The 25,630-nt window shown below is 31.9% G+C and overlaps 1 pseudogene; it reads left to right on the top strand.

Moving 5' to 3' along the window:
• LOC126025848 (60S ribosomal protein L19-like) overlaps positions 1-24,753 on the top strand; it is a 124,325-nt pseudogene extending 99,572 nt beyond the window's left edge.
• The last annotated feature ends 877 nt before the right edge of the window (positions 24,754-25,630 follow it).

The raw sequence follows: 25,630 nt of genomic DNA, 5'->3' as shown, positions 1-25,630 counted from the left end.
TATTAAAGTCTTCTTAATCTTTTTGCCATTTATATAAATAATAAAGACTCTAGTTTACCTTTTCATTTGATTTATCCTTGTGTCTTTTTTAAAAGTATTTTAGGTAGTCTGCTTTACAAAACTATTATTGATGTGATTGTATTATAAAATATTCCAGTAAAATACCATCCCCAAAGTTCTTGGTTCGTCCCCCACCCCATGTTCTCAGTATCTGCCTTACAGTCCTCCTACCACCACCACCCCTGCCAAACTTTATACTGGCAACCAGCTTTTAGTTTCTGTTGCCTTTGGGCCTTTATTATTCCCCTCCTAATATTTCTTTATATTCTGCATGTGACAGAAATTATGTTTCTGTTTCTTACATAAGGCATGATGCTTTCCTAATCCATCTACATAGAAGCAAATTGCTTTATTTCGTATTTTCTTATAACCAAGTAAAATTTCACTATGTTTATATACCATAGTTCTTGTTATATTCACCTGTTCCTGGACACTCAGGCTTTTATAAATTTGGGTTATCATAAGTAGTGCTGCAATGAATAATAGACTTTAAATGTCTTTTCTGAATTGATTTTTTGGCACTTTTGGTAGAAGCCAAGATATGGAATTGCTAGGTCTTATGGAAGTTTAATTTTTATTTCTTTTAACAAGTGATCATATTTTCTCCATTAAGGCTAGAACATTCAACATTCCTTTCAATTATGAATAAAGACCTCTTTTTCCCCAAATCCATGCCAATATTGCTTGTTCCTATTCATTATGTTATGTGCCAGTCTCACTGGTGTAAGATCTCATCTAAATTTGTTTTGTTTTTCATTTCTATGAGAACAAGTAACACAGATCATTTTTATAAACCTCTATTATGTACCTTTTGGCAACCTGTGTCCATTTGTATGTCTTCATTGAGGAAGTTCCTGTTCATAAATATGATATAGTTCAACTTGTATAGTTCTACTAGTGTTATATGTAAGTACACATCTCTATATAATATATGTTGTTAACCCTTTGTTAAGTGACTGGATTGCAAAGTTTTAACTTATCACACAATAATTTTTCCATTCTCTGAAAAGTTGCTAAAAGAGATAATATTATAAGCTGTAAGATATAGTGTTATAATTTTTATAATATTATAAAGATATAATTGTTATAAAGAGATAATGCTATAAATTGTTAACAGAGATCACTTTAATAATGAAAAAACATACAATTTTACCATTAGCTTTTGAATAATTTCATACCAAATTTTAGAAAAGATGGATATGGAATCAATAGTTTCAGCATATGTTAGTAATGTTTTTGTGTATATCCATAGAAATTCTTTATACATATTTGGCCTATCTGTTTTGGAGTAGTGTCTAAGCCTTAAGCTATTAAAGGAGGATATTTTTGTTTATATTTTACTAAACAACATTTGCTACATATAGTAAACAAAAGTGAAAATTCAAAGCAAATGTAACTAGAAAAATAGCTTAGCAGGAAAATTTAAAACATACCAACAGTGCTATCACCTACTTACTCTTTCCCCAACATTGTTCTGTGACTGATTTCTATTTTATAATGTCATAGAATATATTCTAGTGAAGAGCTGATTCTTCAAGTTCCAGATTCGGAAAATTAGCTAACTCTTCAAAGGACAAAGAACTTGTGAAACTCTTTCTAGTTCATACTTTCTTGAAGCTATAACATATATGTATATATATATTATGTATATATATGTATATATGTGTGTATATATCACCTCTACTTTTATGTGTTTAATAAATATAAATATCTACACTTTGTTAACTACTTTCAGAAAAACTAAGAGCTTGTTTCTGTTTTATATTTACTTTAATTTTGTTTTGTTTTACTTTTGGGGTCAAACCTCCCTTCTCAGAGTTTACTCTTGGCTCCATGCTCACGACTGTTTTTTTTTTATGTGTGTAATTGTAATAATTTTAGAAAATTCTTGTTCAAATTTAAAAAGAGATGCAAATATAAAATTATGGCATTTTATTGCACGCTCAACTACTAAGCAATTCTTTTTGACTGTTCAAGATAAGAGTATTAATCTATATTTTACTAAGATCTCTAAGTTGGTTGTTATTCATTTTATGGTATGTATATATTTGTACTTGTTTTATTCTTTTTTCCTTTTTTATAATTTTTCTTTGTTTTATGTACTACCTGATTAATATACTCCCTAATTGCTGCTGGTATTATTCATTTTCATCATTTGAATTTATTTATGATATTTTAATGGTTTTAAGTGTATACATTAGCATTTTTGTAGTTTTGACTTCATAGAGCAAAAGTTTCCAATAATACACACATTTAAAGGAAAACTAAACTTAGGACATCAATAAAAAAACTGTACTATAAATGTTTACTTCTAATCAAAACAATTGATCTTAGTCAATAAATCTGGAAGAGAAAGAAACCAGTTTTCAAGAGGGCCCAAATTTAAAACAGTTATTAAAATTTTTATTAAGATACACTATATTTATTCTTTTCATGGAATACTTCTCATGGAAGTATTTCAGAAAATTTTCAAGTTATTTTTTGTTAAATTTAAAAAATGTAAAGTACTTACAAATGTATATCTGCAAGGCAAATCCTATATCCAATCTACAACTTCCTTTCTTCCATTCTCTTTCATTTTTGTCTATCATTATATTATCATATCTACAATTTCTACTTGCTTTTCAATATTATTGAGATAATCCATTTTATTCAAGGAATTAAATAATATACAACAAAACAAGTTAGTATGATTAACTGCTGTCATGTAGTTTAACAATATTTCTTTAATCAAATATGGACAATAGAGCATATATGACACATTTATTTTCCATGATTAAAAAGTGTGATATTTAAAAGGATTTATCTAACCATCTTTTAATTTGAATTACATCTAATGGATTAGTATTTGTTGGCCTATAAATTGATTGCTTATTTTCCAGTTGACCTGTTATGGAAACAACTATAATACCTTATTACTACTTTACTTTCAAATGAAAACAACTGGATAGCTCCTTGACCATTCTCTGACCCAGACCAATGGGTAAATTGAAACAAGGCTTTTTATAAATTTTAGTACTTAAATCTACTGAGAATGACTGACTTAATATATGAATGAAATATAGTTGGATCTTTTTCCTGCTCAGTTCTCAGGCTCCACAATGCTCAGCAGGCAGTAGTCAATTTAGTAGGGTCTTATCCATCACAACTGAAAAGATACGATGCATTGACTTGATGAATGGAAGATAAATCACGAGAGAGTTATCCATTCAGGCAAAGCTGAATGACACTGACAGAACCCTGCGTGAAAGCTCATTTTGTGTTTGCCTGTACAATATCTCATTTGTCGTGCGTTTCACTTGCCAATGATATCGGTGGCTTCCCCTCTATGAAGCCTTCTTTATTTATTCCCTTCAACAAGTCACCCAGTTGGGAAAATAAAAGAAACACCAAGGAGACAAGATGCTATTAGATCTGAAAATTCAAGTTCAGATATATTTTGCCTTTGTTCTTTGCTACAGTAAAACCTAAATGTACAGTTTGTTGGTTTTATATAAGAACAGATGCAATATCTCAATATCAATAAAAATACTTTGTAGGCACCTAAGGAATTATTTCATTAGTATTCTTAAAATTTTCACAAAAATAAGTTTATCACCTAGTATTCTATTTGAAATATAACTACTAACTTTCTTTATTTTTTGTAAGATTCTAAAGCTAATCTTCAAAATTAATATTTTATTAAATGTAATTATAAATTACATGTGACGATGAGAAAGGATGTTCTACATTTCCTCTCAACTTTTTGTTTGTCTGTTAAATATTGAAAATTGACTATGTCATGATAAGTAAAAGAATTGATAGAAGTTTTTATATATGACAACACTATTTTATACAAAAATATTTTTACTTTATAAGTATTCATAGACTATTTTTATTTTTCATAGAAAAATTAATAGGTATTAAAGCCAAATGGGAGTGGTTTTTAGTTTTATACTCAGAAAATTATTCAAGAAATATTGTATTCAATATAAGTAATTATCATTGACTAGACCACAACAGTTGATGGCATACATGGGAAATTTTAGTAGCATATTTTAGTGGTATTGGAAAATTGCTTGGATATAATTAAAATGTTAAAAAATAAGAGAAATATTTTACTAATATTGTATTAATAATTACTACAGTGACAGGAACAGAAGGAAAATTTAATAATATGGCATTCCAGAATATTTATATATAATCCAGTTTTGAGATTATTTCAAGATATCTATTGTACTAATAATAATAGAGGAAAATTTTAAAGAAAATATGCAAATTTTATTTGCTTCTCCCTCACTTCAAAACAATGTGTATCTTCGAAACAAAGTGTTGGCAGCTTTAGAATGACAAATATTAGCCATTTTGATAGTGAATCCCAAAACATATTGAATACATATTCCAGTTCACTAGGTATAAAATAATAACTACTTTATTGAGCAATCATTCATTGAATTCGGGAAAAATGGGAAATCGCTTCAAAGGCTATATCCTATTTTTCTAAAATGCCTCAATAAAGAATACAATCTCATGGAAATTGAAAAAAAATTTTAAATATTATCTTTCCAAAATATAAGTTAAAATTTACTTATATGTTAATATCTCTAGAAAAGAAACTAAAAATTACTTTTAGTTGGATAACAAGTATCAATAATTATGTCCAATTAACCAATGACAAAGATTTTTTTTTATATTCCAGGATATTTGTATAAATTTTATTAAAGGTTTAAGAATAATAAATCTCGCTAAGGCATAATACTTAAACTACTCATAAGATATTACTCAGAGTGTCATAAATAATTTTTATAATTTTATTATAATTTATATATTATATAAAATGTTGCTATGTGTAAGATACCAAAATAAAATTATTTCCTTTGGAAAGCATACATCTAGAAACTTTTTGTTCTTATCTCTTAAATTTTATTTATTATTGAAACCATTGTGATATGTAAAGTTGATCATAGTTATGTTTTATACATACAGTGAATCATGACCATTCCCACCACCAGCATTGACTCTTTCCACCATGTTCCAGAGTGCATCCCAACCACCACACTTTGTGCCCCCACCCAGTCTTTCAGTATAATAGACCCATTTAAGGTTTAAATTATTAGATTGGGGTCTCTTGAACCCAACCATGTTGAATTTGGTTTGGATATTTTGTCCTGTATTTATTTTTTTTATCTGCACCAATGCACCTGATAACGCTTGGCCCTGGCCTTCATTCTTTCATATTTGTGTTTCTCCTCCTCTATTCAGTTTCTTTTCTTCTTCTTGCTATACTCTAGGTCCAAGGATGTTCGAGACAAATCCCATTTAAATTATTGCATTTCTTTATACAGTTATTCGAAATACCGTATATAAGTAGTATTATTCTGTATTTAACCTTTATCTTCTGGTTTACTTCATTTAACATAATATCTTCTAATTTCATCCATGTTGCTGCAAATGGCATGATTGCATCATTCTTACAGTTTTATAAAGCATATTTCAAATGCAAGTTTATATCTTGAATTCTGTTTGTATTTAGTGTAGGAATAATTAAAAAGGAAACATTTTTTTATTTTAATATTAATTTGGAAGTGTTTTAAATAAATAATTTGTATAAATTACTAAAATATTAGTAATTTTAAACAAAAGTTCTGTTTCTTTTTTCTGTAAAGGCAATATAATTAAAAATATAAATTTAATTAAAATCCTCATTTTCTTGGTAATATGACACTATTGGCAATGTTAATGCATTCTTATTGTTAAATACAAAAACTTTGTACTTCCCTATTATGCATTAAATTCATTCAATGCTACTTTACTTTTAATATAAGGAAAAATAGTATGCATTTTAATAAATTAAAAAAACACATTAAATTAAACAAATATTATAAAGCTCAAGTTTGTTTAGTGCAAGATGCTTTGTGTGTGTTGGTGTGTGTGTGTGTGTGTGTGTGTGTGTGTGTGTGTGTGTGTGTTTGAGCTACTCCTGGTAGGTATTGCCCAGGATGTACTCCTGGTTCTATGCTCAGGGGTCATTCCTGGAAATGCTCAGGAAACCCTTATAGAGTGCTGAAGATCAAACCTTGTTTGGCCATTTGTACAGCAAATACCCTACCCACTGTACTACCTCTCCAGCCAACATTGAAGCTTCTTATTCACTGCTGTAATAAGAGATCCTTGCATACCTCATGAGTTTAAGTTAGAAATGAGAGATGAGAAGGAACTACAAGTAGAACAACATATTCAGACTGTAATATTTCACTTTAATTTCACTGACTTAAATAAGGTATAGCATGTCTCTTTTATAATCATGATAAATATGAATATTGTGCCAGAGATAGCACAGCTAGGGTGTTTGCCTTGCATGCAGCCCATTCAGGATGGACAGTGGTCCGAATCCCGGCATCCCATATGGTCCCCCGTGCCTACCAGGAGCAATTTCTAAGTGCAGAGCCAGTAGTAACCCCTGAGCACCACCAGGTGTGACCCCCAAAAACAAAATAATACCCAAAAAAATGTTAAGTATGAATTGAAGGAAGTGAGAAGATGTTTGGATGGAGTTCTTGCTTTGAATTTTAATGATTTTTATTGTGACCAAAAGTGAATAACAAATATTTCACAGTAATATTTAAGGTACATGGTGACAATGAATCAAGGTCATTGCTACCACCAGGGTAGTCCTCCCTCCACCCCTTTCCCCATCATGTGTCCCATATCTCCCTCCTTTGATTTTGAAGAGGTTTGAATATTTGTTTCAGGAATCTGAACAGTTTTTTCAGAAGAGAAAATAAAGATGGGGAATTCGAGGAGAATAAGAATGGCAAATAAGTTTGGACACATGTGTATTAAACAAGACTGCTCTACTGAGAATAGTTTAAGTCAACAGCTAAAAGGAAGAAATTTAAAGGCTGTAGCAGTGACGGGAGAAAAGGGAATAAAATGGGTTGAAGTAACAGACAATAGAAATAGAAGTGAGTAAACTACGAAATTAACTTAGTCTAACTGATAGGAGGGAAATAAAGATATCCAAAAAAAACCCTTATAAAACCCAAAATACTGATAACACAGAGTGCACAAAATTAAACATTATTTCAGAACCAGTCGAAGATTCAACATTATCTTTCTCAGTCACTGGTGTCACCTCACTATCATTTCCTAACTTTAGATTTTTTTCAAAATATGTATTATATACATTGAATAAAAATGGAATATTACCAGATGTTTTTAAAGCCAAAATTGATCATTTATATTTCCAATAAAATGTATTTGAGACCAGTGCTGATGTTCATCTTCATGGGTAATACTTTTTTTGATCATATACTTTAAATTAATGATAGGTTAAAATATATGATAAGCCATCAAACTTTATTTTAATCTGTTGTTGTCAAAGTATAGTATACCTTAAATGAATAGTTATCTTTTAATCACAGTATATGAATTGTGCATGGAAAACTCATTTCTCTATCAAACATTTTTAACTGTAAATTTTCCCTATAATGAAACAAAATGCAATAGAACCACTTTTAGATGAAGTCTTAGAATTACAAGTTAAGCAAAATGGACCATTAACAATATTTAGATTGTTCTAGGAAGTGTACTAGTGAACACACAGCTAAGAGGTCACAAACTAATGTTCCATACATCTCCTTTCATTATTTTTCTTTATTTATTAACCCCTCTTCTGTCACCTCTCAGCTTAATCAGCTTTTCCACCCTATTTGTGTATTTTCACTCCTCTTATCCTCTAATCCTAGTTCTTTTCTTCTTATCCTTCTCTTTCACATTTTTCACAAGTTTTAATTTTTCATGATATTCATTTTATTTCAAGTTTGTTTTTAGTCTTTCCCATGAACTATTTGATTAACATCAGTCTTTTTAAGACGACCATTATTATATGACTAATTGATTACCATTTGGATGTTCATTATCAGTCATATCTTTATTATTACATTGTTAGTGATTATTTTGATGCTAATTATCAGTAATTATTTAATTATAAGTGTACATGACAAGGTGGTTGGCCAAACTTGACAATACTTACACTTACCCATGGCTCTGTGCTCAGGGAAGCTGGATACCATATGTGGCACAGGAGATCAAATAAGGGTCACATGAATGAAGTCAAGTGTCTTATTCTATTCGCTTTATTATTTCTCACTGGACCTCATAACCTTATAAATGTACATCTTTAACTTCAAAGTGGCAGTAATATCATTGCCTGCACCCACTCTCCCAGTACACATACAAAATTCATCTTTAAAATTTTTTCATTGCTAATAAAAATGAAAGAAGACAATATACTTAATATATTAAGCAATTACCTTCATATAAAAAGAATTTCTTTTTTTCATTAATAATTAGATATTTTTTACTTTAGATGCAGTGAAATTATCATTTTGTAAGAATTAAAAATTAAATTGAATGTTTATTTGTATTAGTTTAGTTTTGGGGTTCGGGGCCACACATTGTTGTACTCACATTTTACTCCTTGCACTTCAAAAGTGACCATTGCTGTCTGGACCAGTGGACTCAGAGTTCAGAGTATTAAACACAGGTTGATTTCATGCAAGGTAAGTGTCCTATACTATCAATCCAGCCCCTATCTAAATGGAATATTTTAAAGACTAAGATTTTTAAATATATCTGATTGAATAGAATAAATTTGTCGTTTCTGCTGAATTAAACTCACTAATAAAGAAGAACACTGTCCTGAATTTTATTTCTCTTTGAAATATATTAAACATTTGGTCTAGCTCAAAGCAGCATAGACCTTTGAAGACTACACAACACAGCCCATAAAAGAATGACATAAATTATGTGAAATATATGGCCAAAGTTTCTCAAATTAATTTAAATTAATGTTACAAATGTAATATGTAAACATTTAGCAATCTCTATTTTAATATTTTAAAATTAGTTTTTTCAATAAAATTCACAGATATAGTGTGTTAAAACCTTTCAAGATTATTTTCAGTCTTATGCTCACTTGAGTGAGTGAATAAAAAAAAAGGAACAGATTCTGATGAACATGTATGAACAACCAACATTTTGCTATAAGGTCATTGTAGATTAAGACTTGATAATTATGAAGTACAATAGTATTTAGAACTAAATATTTTTATTTTAAACAACTAAACAAATAAAAACCAAATGCCTTATAATGTTGCTCTTCACTTAAATATGTGGTTTAATCTACTTCTAAAAACATTATTATTATTATTATTAAAACATAGATTAAATGCCATGTAAACTCTTAACTAATAAAATAAAAATCACTTTAAAATTTCAATATACTGAATATAATTAGATTATAGAGAAAGAGCACTTATTGGAAATACTAAAATGACATTCAAATAATGAATTAATGATTATTAAATCAAAAATTATGATACAAATTTTTGAGTTGTAATTGAAACCTTTTATTTTCACAGTGACATATGAATTGGCTTCACTGACTTTTGTGGATTTATATTTAAAATGTATTTTGCTAGATGAAAAATATGCCACTTATATAGAGTCAATTTTAATGTTATAAAATATGTGAAATGTTAATGTTTAATGATTATGGATAAGCTTAATAATTTTAATGAATACAATTCAAAATGCTGAAGTAAGCATTTATCTTTCCTATATCAATGTTGCATTCAGAAAATACCTTTTCACAAATTCTAAAGTACAAAGTAGAGAAATTATGACTTTTTACTGTAAGTACAAAGTAGAGTAGTAAATAAAACATTAAAGATTTTTAACTTATAATATTTACTTATATAATGAATTATAAATGTGCTCTTCAACAAGCCACATGTGTCTAATTAGTCATCATAAATTATAATTTTATGTGCTAATTTTTACATGGCAATGCAAGCAATTTTGAAGTCAGTAATAGTAACATTTTTATGACAATGTGCCTCAAATTTACTTTGGAGTTCAGAAAAAAATGTAAGTTCCAGAAGAGTTCGAACAAGATTCTAATTGTCTTGTTTCAAGTTATAATTTTTAATCCTTCTCTCTTTCTCAGCCTAAATATATTAATATTAATTTATAAATATTAATTTATATGTAGTGTATATATATACATATATATTAGGAAAAATGTTTGCCTAGTTATCTACAGGCATCAGTATGAAAAGGTTTCCCCAGTGGTCCCAATAAGTAAAAGACTAAGTACCTACAATATTTTGTTTGGAACCAAGAATACATGTTTAGGAAACCAAAGATGTTCGTGACTACAGTTGCTTGGGATTAGGGCATGGCACTGAATGAAATTCAAGAAGGATTTTAAATATTGCAGCACCATTTTTCTGTTTTACTGAATAATTGGTAACACTAGATTACAAGATTTGCAAGCTCCCAAGTTGCTGTATTTTCATAGGGAAAAGGTTCCTTTCATTCAAGTTTAATAAGCTTGGCCTATATCAGCTTTTCTCACATCAGCCCAAGTGTCACACTTGGACTGGGGGAAGCTTGTTAGCAGTAATTACCAGCAGTAGGTTCTATTATTTGCCAAAGTAATTTTCACTGCTAAGTACCACCAAAACTGCCTGAAGCCTTTCATTTTTTTTTTCCTCCCTTCCTCTTGCCTTCCTCTGCTTTCTTTTAAGTTAGTGCATTTTCCCATGATACTGCTCTCCGTGGTGTGGGACGAGGCAGAGGCAAGGCGCTGGGTATCAATGTGCTCTTGAGACATGGGGTCAGGCCTAGCGAAAGGCTTTCACAAACAGAGCCTGAACTCTATTAGAGATGCAAATCCACTCTCTGAGTAAGGATTGTTTCAGGCACATAATGGAGGCCAAGGAATTCCACAGCAGCTCGCTTTTCAGCATGGGTCCTTTGTCTGCCTCTTAGCAAATTTCAGCAGCCTGTTTAAACTCCAGCTATTGTCCCCCAGGCTTCATTGATTTCTCTGCCTGCCACCGTTCCACAAAGGCCTGATATGAACATCTTTGTTACGGCTTTTGTACTGTATATCAGGGTAATGTTTCAGCAGATTGAGGCCTAGGAGGAAGAATTGAACCTGTACTACACAGAGCATGATGAATTGCAGGATTTACATATCATTTTAAGACTAGGGGGGTGGTGGAGATGGGGAAGAGGTCCTTGCTGAATGCTGTTGTGTCTCAAAGGATGTCTGGAGAGAGAGTGACAGAATAGGAAGTGATTTAGATAGTCCCTGACAGCTTAATACACAGAATACAGACAAATTGTGGAAATTCACAGACATACTAGCCCTTTCCTTTAGAAATTATATCTGATTGTGGAGCTCCATGTGGTTCAATTGAACATGTAAATGGTAGTTTCATTTTACAGATCAGAATTTAGGTGATAGAAATACTGATATTTTAGATCAGGTTCTATTTTTCCTTCAAGAAGGTAATTTATTTTCTTCACTATAACGTAAGAAGTGGACATTTGTTACTTAGTTACAACTCATTCAGAATATTTCTAGAAATACAATTTATAGTTTTTAAAAAGTTATAGGGAAATGTTTAGGACTTTCTCAAAATAATTTCTCTTAAATGATATTTATCTGGACACTTTCTGCATACCTATGGAAAGGCAGAATTTAAACTCATAAAACCAGGAGAGTTTTGCATAATTTTTATAAAATACAGAAAATTAACTTTCTTTTTTTTCTGTATCGCTCCAGGACTTATCAGATATGCTTCATGGACTCTAAGAAACTATTGAATTCTCTCTCTACATATCAATATATTGTATGTGACTTTAATAACAAAAATCTTGTTAGAGTTTAAACTCTTAACTTTCATGTAAGAAATGATATTTTGCTGATATTTACTAACTCAAAGTTATGCTATACAGTTATACCAATATTGATAAAATGTACTATTGATGTGGTGAAGGCTCGTCAATAGCTCAAAGAACTTGAAGAGTTTGGATGCATGCAGGAACGCTTAGTTCTATCCATGACACTTCCTTGTACCATGAGCACCACGAACAGTGGTCACAAAACAAAACATTATTTTATGAATTGTTTATATTGTATTATATTTGATGAAAATGTTTATTTTTATGTTGGAATATACTACTAAATTGGGTTTACATATTACTTCAGGTAAATCCTACTTTTGACTCATGAACCATTAACAATCCCCATTAGGTAATGTAAAAAACTAAAAACAACTTAAAAGATAAATCAGATTATAACTGTCAGAAACATAACTACTACAGATAAACTTATCTCTTTAATTTTGTCATTTTGAATGTGAGGGCATTCTGATTTGATTTTCTTTGTCTGCTTTATTTGCCAGCTAAGATTAATTTTGCTTTTAATATATTCTCATGGTTCCTCTCCATATTCCTGTCACCATTATCCTATATGTCAGGGCACACAGGTGAGACATGACTTGTCAATCCCTTTGCAATTTCAACTCTGCTTCTTCAACCTGCCTTCCTGCTGACTTCCATTTTAGAGCCCTTTTCTGACATCTCTGATTTGCTTGTATGAAAACTTTCCTTCTCTAGTATGTTTTCCTATGTTTGAAGTTAAATCTTCATTCTTAGCAATACAGTTTCAAAAATACTTCATAGTTTGATTTCTGAAATCAAGTAATCCTTATTAATTAAGTTTATCTAAGTTTAGAGGCACTTTTAAGGATACATTGGGAACATGGTGTATTAGAAAACACAAGTTTGGGGGCCAGAGAGATAACATGGAGGTAAGGCGTTTGCCTTCAGTGCAGAAGTAGTGGATCAAATCCCAGCATCCCACATGGTCCCCCTTGCCTACCAGGTGTGATTCCTGAGCGCATAACCAGAAGTGACCCCTGAGCTGCCGGGTGTGACCCAAAAACAAAAATAAATAAATAAATAAATAAATAAATAAATAAATAAATAAATAAATAAATAAATAAAAGAAAACACAAGTTTTCTTAAACGTATAGAATAATTTATCTTTCAATATTTAAAACTAAATTGAAATCAATTTACAGTTGTGTGCTAATATTTTCTAACTGGCTCCACCTGAAGATAACAAAAGTGATGTTCTATTTGATTTTCTAGAGTACATGCTTCTGCCAGGCAAAACTTTAACTTGCCAATGTGAGGTTACTAAAAAGAGTTTGTGAAGGGATATATTCAATTTGCTTTTATCAGTTTTACAAGTCAGATCCAATGCAAAACTAAGAATATATGATTGATTTTTTGTTCAACTTATTTTGTTACAAAATTAAGTGTCTTCTCAATGATCTTATAAACCTGGATTCAATATGGAAATGCATAGTTAAAGAGATAATGGTGGTGAAATAATTATAGAGTTGTCATCTTAGAGATGTCACTTCCATGTTTTGCTGATATAATTTATGTGTAAATGATATAACGCCTTTATTTTTCAGCCAGTATCTTTAAAGTCTCTACAGCTTCTGATTGGCATCAAAATGAAAGAGTACAAATGAATCTGAATAGACACATCTTGTATATGTCAAATTTGAAGGAGCTGGACAATAAGAATAAAAGTGGTTTTTATCTTAATTTTTAACAAAAAGAAAATATAATTTATTTGATGAATTCTAGTAAATGTTCTTAAAGGATCAAATGTTATTTATTTATACATTCAGTTCTCAAAACCTGCAATAATATCTATTTATAAAAATAGAATTAAGCAATGTTTTAAAAAAATTTTCTTCTTAATATTACAAAATTACTTATATAATTATAAAACTCAATTACACAATTGATTTTCCACACATCTGTACTATTACATCTGCTTTCATACTTAAAATGTCTTTTAAGTGCATGCATGATTCCTTAGTGAGTAATATATGTTATATATAAGTCTGTTTTGATAAGCATATGTTTTGATAAACATAATGTTTTTCTCTTGTCTTTCTTGTCTTTTTCCCCTATTCAATAGTGAACTTCTTAAAAAAAAAAGAACTATTGTGCTATAGAACTTCCTAGAACCAAAGCACCTAGTTATGTTTTATATGAGTTAAAATTGGAGCCAGAGAGGTGGCGCTAAAGGTAAGGTGTCTGCCTTGCAAACGCTAGTCTAGGAAAGACCACAGTTCTATCACCCAGTGTCCCTTATGGTCCCCCAAGCCAGGAGCAATTTATGAGCGCATAGGCAGGACGCTCTGGGGCTTTTGGCTTCAGCCTTATGCACAGAATAAAGCTGTTATCTTCAGAAGCCTGACTACCTGTTAGCTTTGTACTCGCTGCATTCACCTCAGAACCACAGGCTGAACAGGGCAAGCAGACACGTGGTCCGAGCTGGAGGAGAAAGACCTCATCCTTAATTGCAACCTGAGTGTCAACAGGTGTGGCCAAAAACAAAAACAAAAACAATACATTAAATCAGTTTTAACCCTGACTTCTATTTCTTATTTGTAAGTCTAAATACTATTCTGTATCTATCCCTGTCTCAATTTCTCTTTGAAATTTTAGTATTTTAAACACCCCTGCAACTCATAATCAAAATAATATTAGTTGAGAGGCTGGATAGGTGGTGCTAGTGGTAAGGCATCTGCCTTGCAAGCACTATGGTTCCCCAAGCCAGAAGCGATTTCTGAGCACATAGCCAAAACTTACCCCTGAGCATCAACTGATATGGTCCAAAAACAAAACAAAACAAAAATAATATTATTTGACTAAGTTATAACAGGGATCAGTCAATTGGTAAGGTTGAGCCATAGCTGTTGATGCTAAGAGATTATTCCTGGCTGTGAACTCAGGAATTACTTCTGGCAGTGGAAGTACAATATAAAATGTCAGGGATCTAACCTGGGTCTGCCACAGCAAGGCAAGCACCCTTTTTACTGTACTATTTCTTCAATTCCTCAGTCTATTGTATAATAGATTTACAATATTTTTATTTAATTTTTCTCGGAACAGGGTGAACTTTTTTATACTTAATGTTTGAAAAACATTTTTCAAATGTCTTACTTTGATACCTTCAACAATATTGAAGGATTGAATGCACTTAATAGGTTTTTTTTATATTCAGTGTTAATAGACTACTTAAATGAAGATCTTAGATAATACAAATATGGGGCTTGAGTGATAGCACCATGGTAGGGTGTTTGCACATGACTGCCCAGAATAGACCTGAATTAAATACCTGGTGTCCCCTATGATCCCCCCTGAGCTAGGAACAATTTCTGAGCACATAGCCAAGAGTAACCCTAAGAGGCACTGGATGTGGCCCCCAACAACAACAGAAAGATAATACAAGTAAAATTGAATCTGTACACTTTTTGTTTTTATAATTATTGTATTTTACTTAAAAAATCATGCTAAACTGATTCCTATAAGAGTTATAGAGTTTATATTATGTCTTGTTTATAGCCAGCTAATAAAGAAAAAATGCTGTAAAGAGATGTTCTAGTCATGGTGCACACTATTACTGAACATTAATTTATTACTTTCTCTTCCCTTTGCCTGATATAACTCTGTAAAAGGCTTGTAATTCAAAATGGTTTCTGTAAAATATTTTAAAACATTTATTAGAAATTACCTTGTAATTTTAATTTTTATTATTATTTTAGTGTGGGGCTACCCCTCGTGGTACTCAGGTATCATACCTAGTGCCCAAAGGTACGACATAGTTCCCTGGATAGAATGCAGGTAAACCAGATAAAAGAGAAGCAAGCACCCTATCATCCATACTATCTCACCAACTCAATCTTTTAATTCTTAAAAAATAGTATTAGTATGTTGTTATCAATATTAAAAAAATTCTATTACACCATAACTAAAGCACCCACAAATACCCATCAATGTACCTATACCATTTTTGGTCTGGTCTTCTTCTGGACCCCTTACTACAATACTAATTATATTCTAATTCCAATTGTTTTATATCACTCAGTACTGACATTATTCTAGTTTTGTCTCACTTTATGTAACAAATGAATGATATCTTCCAGCACTTTGTCCTTCTTTTGACTTATTTCACTTAATGCATCTTTCAGTTCCATTTATGTTGCAATGAACAGCATATTTTACTTTTATAGATGTTTGTTTTATATATGACATGTATGTATATGTATATATATAAAGAATTTGTGGCATATATAAAACTTTATCCATTTACTCATTGGTAAACACTTGAGGTTTACATGCCCTGTTTATGTGCCAAGCACTATAATGAACATAGATGTATGCATTTCTTTTTGGAGTCATGTTTTTTATTGGGGGAACATGCTAAGAATTGGAATAACTGAGCAATATTTCTCTAGCCATACGTTTTGGAGAATACTGGCACTGAATTACAGAAAGACTGAACCACAGTGCGTTCTGATAGTGAGAGTTTCTTTTCCAATAAATCCCAGCAACACTAATTATTTTCAGAGTTTTTGATATATGCCACCATCACTGACATAAGACAGTAGATAATTGTTGTCTTAGTTTTTATTTTGATAACAAGTTAAGATGGACAGTAAGAGTTCTTAGAAGCACAAAATTGACACAAATTGACCAATCAGACCTTAGATTGGGAATTCTAATGTATTCCTCCACCCTATCCAAATAATGGCACATACTAGAGTCTTGCACTTTTTTGTCTTATTCTCTACCTTGATCTCACTATGTAGTTTCTCAAGGTAAGCTTGGTACTTCCTTCAAGACTTGTGACTAATCAACTTTGCAAATTTAATGTCCTTTGAGATGCATTAAGTCATGGCTTGTCATAGGCCCAAATAAGTTCTAATTAAATCAAGACTTCTCTGACAAGTTCAAAACGTATAATAAATATATATGATGATGTTAGAAAGATAAGGGTTGGAGTAATAGCACAGATGTAGGGCATTTGCCTCGCATGCAGCTGACTCAGGACAGACCTTAGTTTGATTCCTGGTGTCCCAGATGGCCCCCAAGCCAGGAGCGATTTCTGAGCACATTGTCAGTAGTAACTTCTGAACATCACCCAGTGTGGTTCAAAACCAAAAAAAAAAAAAAAGTTACAAAAATAGAGAAGTAGAAATACATGACATTGTTGTTACTGATTATGCACTAATCTGTTACTTTACATTTTTCTAATAATTTTTCAGGAATGGTAATTATTATTTAAGATATTTGTACTTTCTTATATCCTACATTCACTCTCTCAAAGCCCCTACCCACAGAGTATATTATAATATAAGAAGGATTCAGGCTACAATTTAAAAAATATTTGAATCATACACATAATTATTTTCATTATAAAGTCAGATAAGGTATATTATGCATTTGGAGGAGAACCATTGTGGAGAACAAAGAGAAACTTATCATCCTTGAATTTTGCTTCAGATAATTTTAAAGGATGTGAACTACCTGTGGAACTTAATTTTACTTTAATGCTAATATTTACATTGTCTTCTTTTTTTAATTTTTATTGTGGTCAATGTGAATTACAAATCTTTCACAGTAATATTTAAGGTGCATAGTGACAATGAGTGAGGGGCATTCTCACCACCAGTATTTCCTCCCTCCACCCCTCCTCCCTCCACCCCTGTTTCCAGCATGCATCCCACTTTTTTTCCCTCCTCTACCTCCCCATAATGCTAGTGCAATTGCCCCCCCCCCTTTTACAGCTTGTTGTAGATTGGTATTGATTCTGTTGTTTTTGACTCTGGATTTGGTATTCAAGTCTGATCTTTTTTAATTTCCACCAAATGAACATACGACTGTCTGGTCTTGGTACTATCCATTTTTCCCCTTCCAATTATGAGGCTGATCAATGTGATTCCAGTAATGTGGCTCTATAGGAGATTTAAGAAAATATATGAGAGAAGAAAAGGAAAAAAATGAGAAAAAGGAAAACAAAGAGAAAAATTAGGTGGAGTCTGTCTAGGTGTTATAAATATCCAATTAGAAGAAGAAAGGAGGAAAAAGAAAAAGGTAATAAAACAAAACAAAACAAGACAGAAAAAATAAGGGAATAACAACAAAAGTACAAAAAATAAAAAGTGAATAAACCAAAACCAAAACAACCAGCTATGAAGAAACAAACAAGACCAGCAACTACTTAAAAAGGGGTTGTGTTCCTCCTCCTCCTCCTCCTCCTCCTCCTCCTCCTCTTCCTCCTCCTCCTCCTCCTCCTCCTCCTCCTCCTCCTCCTCCTCCTCCTCCTCCTCCTCCTCCTCCTCCTCCTCCTTCTTCTTCTTCTTCTTCTTCTTCTTCTTCTTCTTCTTCTTCTTCTTCTTCTTTTCCTTTTTTTTGTTTTTGTTGTTCCTTTCCTTTTTGCATAGGCACACTAAGTATTGAGGAAATTAAAGCTCTAATTTCCTTAGCCTAAGAGATACAGGATTTCGCCACCCTTGAAACATACTGCCATGGGAACAACTATAGGCTCCATACTCACTCATTTACACACTCCTAGGTCTTTCTATGGTGCCAGAAAACTTGCTGCTCATATGTGGATGATAAAAACCTGCTTCTGTTGCTGGAGATTTTATTATTTGCATAGGTCATAGGCTGAAGGCTAGGTCATAGGGAGAAGGGTAGAGTAGAGTTTTTCTTTATAGTTCTAGAAGTTCTATTCCATCATTGTTGTTGTAATCAGTCTTCTGTAATTAGTTGTCTTGATTTTTGCTCAGATCCTAGGGTATAGTCTTTCAGCATGATTCCATAAATTCTGCTTAGTCACTGTTGTCAAAGTCAGACCTCTGGAATTAGAGATCTCTGTTTTTTTATAATAGGCCAAGGCCTAGATTAGGTATTTCCTCATTGATCCCTTGATAGGTTCTGTCCAGTCCATGTTTTGTCAGTTTTCTGTAAGTAGCAATTTTGGTTTTTGCTTAAGGAAAGGGATGACATGTCTCCTGATTGCATCATACCATTAAGTAATGATATAGGGCAGCCCTCTCTTAGCTCAAATTTTTCTTACTGGAAATATCTTCACTTTGTCTTTTGTAGTTTATTTTCCTCATTGATAGCCTTTTTTTAGTGCTTCTTTCTATAGCTATATTTTATGTGACTGTCTTGGCACCTGATCAGATAAGGAAGACATAAAAATCATACAGTTCTCTAAACTTGTCTCAGTTCCAGAAAGATCTCCCCAAAGACCAGTTCTGAGAACTCAGACACCTAGCTCTTGAAACAAACATTAGAACAAAACTCTTAATCATTTTTTACTATTTATATATAACTAGAATTTGGTTTTCAGTCTTTTAAAATGTCATTAGTACTTACAATTATAGTTGAATCAGTATATATTTATTTTGAGCAAAACATAGAATTCTGGCAATGAAAATGAAAACTAGTGTCTCTTGCAAAAGTTAGTATTTCAATGCATATCCTTCTTTGAAAACACTCTCTATTGGTATATAAAAACTATGTAAAGTATAATATTATATAATTATTAACTCATAGCAGTTGGAAGTTACTTGTGTAGTTAATGTAATATGAAATATAAAATAAATTTTATATAACACATCTAGACAGTTATTTTATATTGTGCTAACAACAATATATAAAAATTTTGGAACTTCTTGGGGCCGGGCGGTGGCGCTGGAGGTAAGTTGCCTGCCTTGCCTGCGCTAGCCTAGGATGGACCGATTCGATCCCCCGACGTCCCATATGGTCCCCCAAGAAGCCAGGAGCAACTTCTGAGCGCATAGCCAGGAGTAATCCCTGAGCGTCACAGGGTGTGGCCCAAAAACCAAAAAAAAAAAAATTTTTTTGGAACTTCTTATATGGTTGAAAAGGAGTTGCACTTCAATATAGGTTAAAATTAAGCACTATTTATTTTTATTATTTTAAATGTAAAAATAATTAAAATTATTTTCACACATTCAGCAAATATTATCCTGCATTTTAAATATCTCCCTATTTCTGGCCAAATGTCATAATCAGAATAAAGTTTTATTAGCATTCTTACTAAAATCTTAAATTCTGATACCATTCCATTTGCCATTAACAGTTTCCTATTTCTAATGTTCTTCAATTTTCCCAACAACCCTTATGGGTCTGTACAAAATTTCTCATGGCATCGGGCTACTGGGTTTCAGATGAAAACAAATTTGGTGTGCTATACATTAACAGAGCATTACCCTTTGTCTTTCTCTGTACATTTGAAAAGAATAATCATGGGTCTGAGAAAAAAAGTAATTCTTAGCCTTTTAGTTGTAGAAGTAGATGTATTGTTTTCTAGGTACCATTGTTAGGGCTTTTGCAGCACTGAGACAGAAATTAGAAAAGCAAACTTTAAAGAAAAAAACTTTTTCTTTTTAACATGAGTACATTCTTCTTATTTGCTGTTCTTGGGAAAGTGTATCTACAATGAATTTTACTACAATGTACTATTTAGTTAGATTTTTCTGAATTTCTTTGATCTAAGACAAATGAGACTGAATAAAAACACTTAAAATAATTAGCACCATCTTCATCATAGAGTAATTAGACAAAGGATTAAATGATAAGGAATGAGTCTTTTAAATGCAACAAATTTAAGACTACTCATATTCTTTGTGAATATATTCATGCATTATACCAGTTTTCTCACGAAGACTCACTTTGAGTTACAGACATGAATGTATTTATTCATCAGTTCACAAAAAGCTACCAGACAGGTTAACCAGTAAATGACATTCTCTTTCTTGGAATATATAAAAAGGTCTCTCACATAAAGACCTGCAAAACCTTTCATGATAGATTCCCTTGCCATTTTGTAGCTGTGTCATTGTCTTTTTGTAAATTTGATAAACCTACATTACACTACCAGTGAAGACTGACACTTTGCCCTGGCTTCTGTGACATGAGTCTTAACATTTTATATTCACAAAATCCTAATTTTGAAAATTCCCAAATTAAACTGGGGTTATGCCTTGCTGATATTGTATATCCATAAGATATAATTCATAAGCATTTTCTAAATATAGATTACAGCTAATTGCCAGGTGTCTTAGAGTTGATTTTAAGCAAGAAAGCTTTTCACTCCATAGACTTATTATTAATATATGTAAAGCTATACCAAGAAAAACCCTCTTCATTTTATGTCACAGTAGGTAGCTAATTTAAAATCTAAACTATAAAATGCTATGTATGTAGAATGCCTAGCATGTTTTAAGAACAAGCCTCCTCACTCATTTATTAATTATATCAGTTTATAATATTTACCAATGACTAGGATACTACTACTCATCATCATACTACTAAATACTATGAAATAGTTACTTATTAAAGGAATCTACTTGTAATTTCATATTTAGAATGCTCCTTACTTCCTAACACCAACTCTATAAATGTGATATTTTTTTCACTGAAAACTTTCTCCCTAGCTTTGTAGTGTTTGCATTTGTGTGTATGTGTGTGCATGTGAGAGAGAGAGAGGGAGAAAGAGAGGGAGAGAAAGAGAGAGAGAGTGAGAGAGAGAGAGAGAGAGAGAGAGAGAGAAGAGGGGAGACTCCATTAAGTACTACATTAAGTAGATCTACCCCATTTAACTGGATGGGTTCCTGTATTTTCAATTCCTTGTCAAATGGTACAAATGCTGTACTATTTTCTATATGGAACTTTCCTATGTATTTTGTGACATTTTCAAATACATACAAAAAAAATTCTCATTTAATGGTGATAAATGACCCAACGAGAAGGATTATACAAAACCTACAGTTCTTTAAGTCTATAGTTAAACATATATTTGATAATCTTATAAAAGTAAAGCGTAAGAAAGTAGGAAGATAAAACATCATAATTGGTCAACAATTTTAGTAAAGTCATAGCAACAAGTACTATTCATGCATTATTTTATATTTCACATATTATTTTATATTTTATTGTATTTTTTCTATACTCTACCAAGATGTAGGGTTTAATTATATTTTTTAGATAAAGGTAATTCATAAGTTGAATCAGTCATTTTATTATTGATACTAGTTTGAAAACTAGACCATTGTTCAAAAATTAGATTTTTTTTCCCTTCATATCACTTTTTTTTTCTTGCCTAGTCATGGCATTTTAAATTTGTAGTTTAGTGTTACCATATCCTCAGGAAAAAATTAATGTCCCTTTTCACTTTTTGAGTCCTGACTTATCTCTCTAGTCTGTAAGTTTCCGAAGATCATGAGTCAAGCTAACTTAAGTGTGAGATTTTGATTTTTATGAACATTTTTGAGACATATTCAGTGTGAACAAATTTATCTGACATTTGGGGTTCTGACATATTTGCACCAGATGTAAGTATTGCTTCCCTGGCTTCTAATACTGGTACTCATCTTTTAAAACAAAGTTTCTTAAATGCATCCAAAGATAATATTCTCTTGATTTATTGCTAAAATCATTCTTATTTTCTATCACCCAACTCCAGGAGATTTTAATTCAAGTGGTCAAACGAAGAGTTATGTTAAAATGTAAATCATATCTCACTATTGTTCTGAAGAAGCCACGTCAATGGGTTACTATCCTACACAATACAAAATTTAAATTCTTATCCATGTCTATAAGCCCTGTCATCCAAAAATTTTAGGAACAGCTGAATAAGAAAGAAGTTCATTGGCAAGCCAACAATTGGTTATTTGGAATAAAATCTGATCAAAGAAAAATATAGAACAAGTTTTGTAAGATGAACAGAAAACATGGCTTGAGAAATATAGTATGCTGTAACAATGTATACAAATCTAGGTATTTTTCAGAAAAAAAGTATGAACATCTGTTAAAGGAAATGTAAAGGTGAACATATAGTATAGAAATATACAATGAGCGTACATATATCTGTCTCTCTCTCACTATATATATATAATATATATATATATATATATATATATATCACAGACAGAAAATAACTGATTATCAGGTGAGCTATTATGAAATATATACCTGTTAGTTGAAGGTTTTACTGTTATATAGTCACAGAAAGTAAATCTATTTGGCCAGGAATCTATGGTTATTATGAGTATAAATTTATAACTAAAATTCTGTTTTGGTCCAATATTAGTTTAAACAATGCAAAAATGTAGGCTGAAGGCAGGGTATTGTCACATCTTCCAATCCATTGTTATTAATATCCTAATTTTTCTTTTTTCTTCTTTCTTTCTCTTTCTTTCTTTCTCTCTCTCTTTCCTTTCTTTCTTTCTTTCTTTCTTTCTTTCTTTCTTTCTTTCTTTCTTTCTTTCTTTCTTTCTTTCTTTCTTTCTTTCTTTCTTTCTTTCTTTCTTTCTTTCTTTCTTTCTTTCTTTCTCTTTCTTTCTTTCTCTTCTTTCATTCTTTCTTTTCTTTCTTTCTTTCTTTCTTTCTTTCTTTCTTTCTTTCTTTCTTTCTTTCTTTCTTTCTTTCTTTCTTTCTTTCTTTCTTTCTTTCTTTCTTTCTTTCTTTCTTTCTTTCTTTCTTGTATAAATTTTCGTTTTTCTGCTGCATTCATCATATGTAAGGGCTTACTACTTGCTCTTTGTTCAGTTATCAACCTTAGCATATGCAGAGGGAGAAGAACTATAAAAACTATACATGTTTCAAATGGAATTTGACCTCTTGCACAACAAATGCCCTACCTGCTATTTTATAGCTCTGGACCACCATTCTCTTCCTTAATCCAGAACAAAAATTTATCTGCAGGGGAAAATATATACCTAAAGTTCAACAAGTTTTGATTAATTTGGTTATTTGATTGCACTCAATTTTAGTTCTTACATTCTCTTTTCACATTCTCTTTAGTTTCTCTGCCAATATAGAGGTGTAAAAATAACATGCTTTTTTGTAAAATGAAACCCAACTGGTTGTGGATAATCCCCAGCACCATATTTCTAAACCGCGTGCCGCCAGGTCTAAGGAAGCAGCGTAGCTATGAAGAAATAATAAGCCAAGCTAGTTAGGAACGTCAAGGAGTCGGCGGCTTCTGGTAGCTTCTTTCTAATGGTTTCTGGGAGCACTGGGCCAAAATTGAATTTTCTTTATTATATCAATACCCATCAACCTGGAAGGGGAAACTCAAGAGTGTGACAAAAGTACCTGTCCCCAGTGGGCTTTTACATATCAAAGAAAAAGTTTTAAGGAAGGAAGAATTTAGGGAATACCTTTAGCTTGAGCTAATACCTGGGTATTATCCTACAATCCTACAATTTGGTTTAAAACAAAACAAAAAATAAATAAAAATAAAGCTATAAAAGGTCTGTTCTAATTTTCTCTGCCAGAAGTAGGAACCAAGTTCAGAACTTATAATAGTGGTTGTTATTTTGCATGGGCACTGTAAAAGTTGGCTGTAACAGCACCGAAGTTTAAATTGTATGCATCATTCTCAAAATAATTAGAGAAAAAAAAAAGATTTGCCTGGATCCCAATGAAACCAAAGAAATCCCCAATGAAACTCGTGTCAACAGACCCAGAAGTTGATCAAAGATGGGATGATATTTCAGAAGCCTGTGATTATCCATTCGTGGACTCACTGCTGGAAAAGTACTTTGGCATGTGGTAAGGGTTGGCATACGGGTATCGGTAAGCCCAAAGGTACTGCCAATGCCAGAACTCCAGAGAAGGTAACCTGGATGAGGAGGATAAGGGTTCTGTGCTGGCTACCTAGGAAATATCCGGAACCTAAGAAGAGTGACCTCCACATGTATCACAACTTAAACCTAAAAGTGAATGGAAATATATTCTCTTGAAAAACAAGAGAATTCTCATGAATCATATCCACTAGCTGAAGGCAGACAAGGTCACAAGAAATTCCTGGCTGACCAGACTGAGACCTGTAGGTCCACAACAAAAGATGCACTCAAGCTTTGTGAGGAATAGATGCAGTCAAGTAGGAATTAACTCATCAAGATTATGTCCAAGGAGGAGGAGACCAAGAAATGAACAGCTCAAGGAATGAGATAACTTATTCTGCCTGTTCATAGTGGTTCCATTTATATTGATCATTGAATTAAAAAAGATTTTTATTTAAAAAAATAAAAAGCACAACAAAAACAAACAACAACAAAAAGAACCCTAAGACCTTTACTTCCAGGTGACCTCTGCAACCTACCACAGAAAAAGAAGGTAGAGAAGAAGAATGAGGAGAAAGATGGAAGATCCAAGCCTAGCCAAAGAAGCCTACCGCCTTTCAGAACCTCCTGCAACTTTCTTTTTCTATTGATCCTATTTGCATCAGTCATTATGTTGTTTCTTAAAAAACATAATGTGTTGTATTCTACCAGTATAGATTATAATAAGCTACTTTTGTTTCTACAACCCACTGCACGCGCTAACTATGAAGAACAGCGGTTTGATCCCCGGTATTTTATATGGTCCCCAAGCCAAGGGCAATTTCTGAGCGCATAGCCAGGAGTAACCCCTCCGCGTCAACAAGTGTGGATCAAAAACCAAAAAAAATATGTGTATATATATATATATATATATATATATATATATATATATATATATATATATATATGTGTGTGTGTGTGTGTGTGTATATATATATATATATATATATATATATATATATATATATATATGTGTGGGGGGGGTAATTTCACAATACATGGGTAGTTTCACAAACTCGGTGGGTTTTACTTTAGACTCTGCAAATGCCAAGGTTATTTCCGCCTTTGCATTGCACTTTCATGGGAATATAGTATCTTTTCACTGATACCTTCAATAAGCTACTTTCCTATTTTTTAGCTTCTCTTCAGTATTTTCTTGAATAGAAGTCGTCACTGACCACAAGTCTTACCAAGAAATTTGTATCATA

The sequence above is a fragment of the Suncus etruscus genome, chromosome 13 (genome assembly GCF_024139225.1).
Source record: "Suncus etruscus isolate mSunEtr1 chromosome 13, mSunEtr1.pri.cur, whole genome shotgun sequence".
Lineage (NCBI taxonomy): Eukaryota > Metazoa > Chordata > Mammalia > Eulipotyphla > Soricidae > Suncus > Suncus etruscus.
The sequence above is the reverse complement of the archived record's forward strand: the minus strand, read 5'-3'. Positions and strand labels throughout refer to the sequence as shown.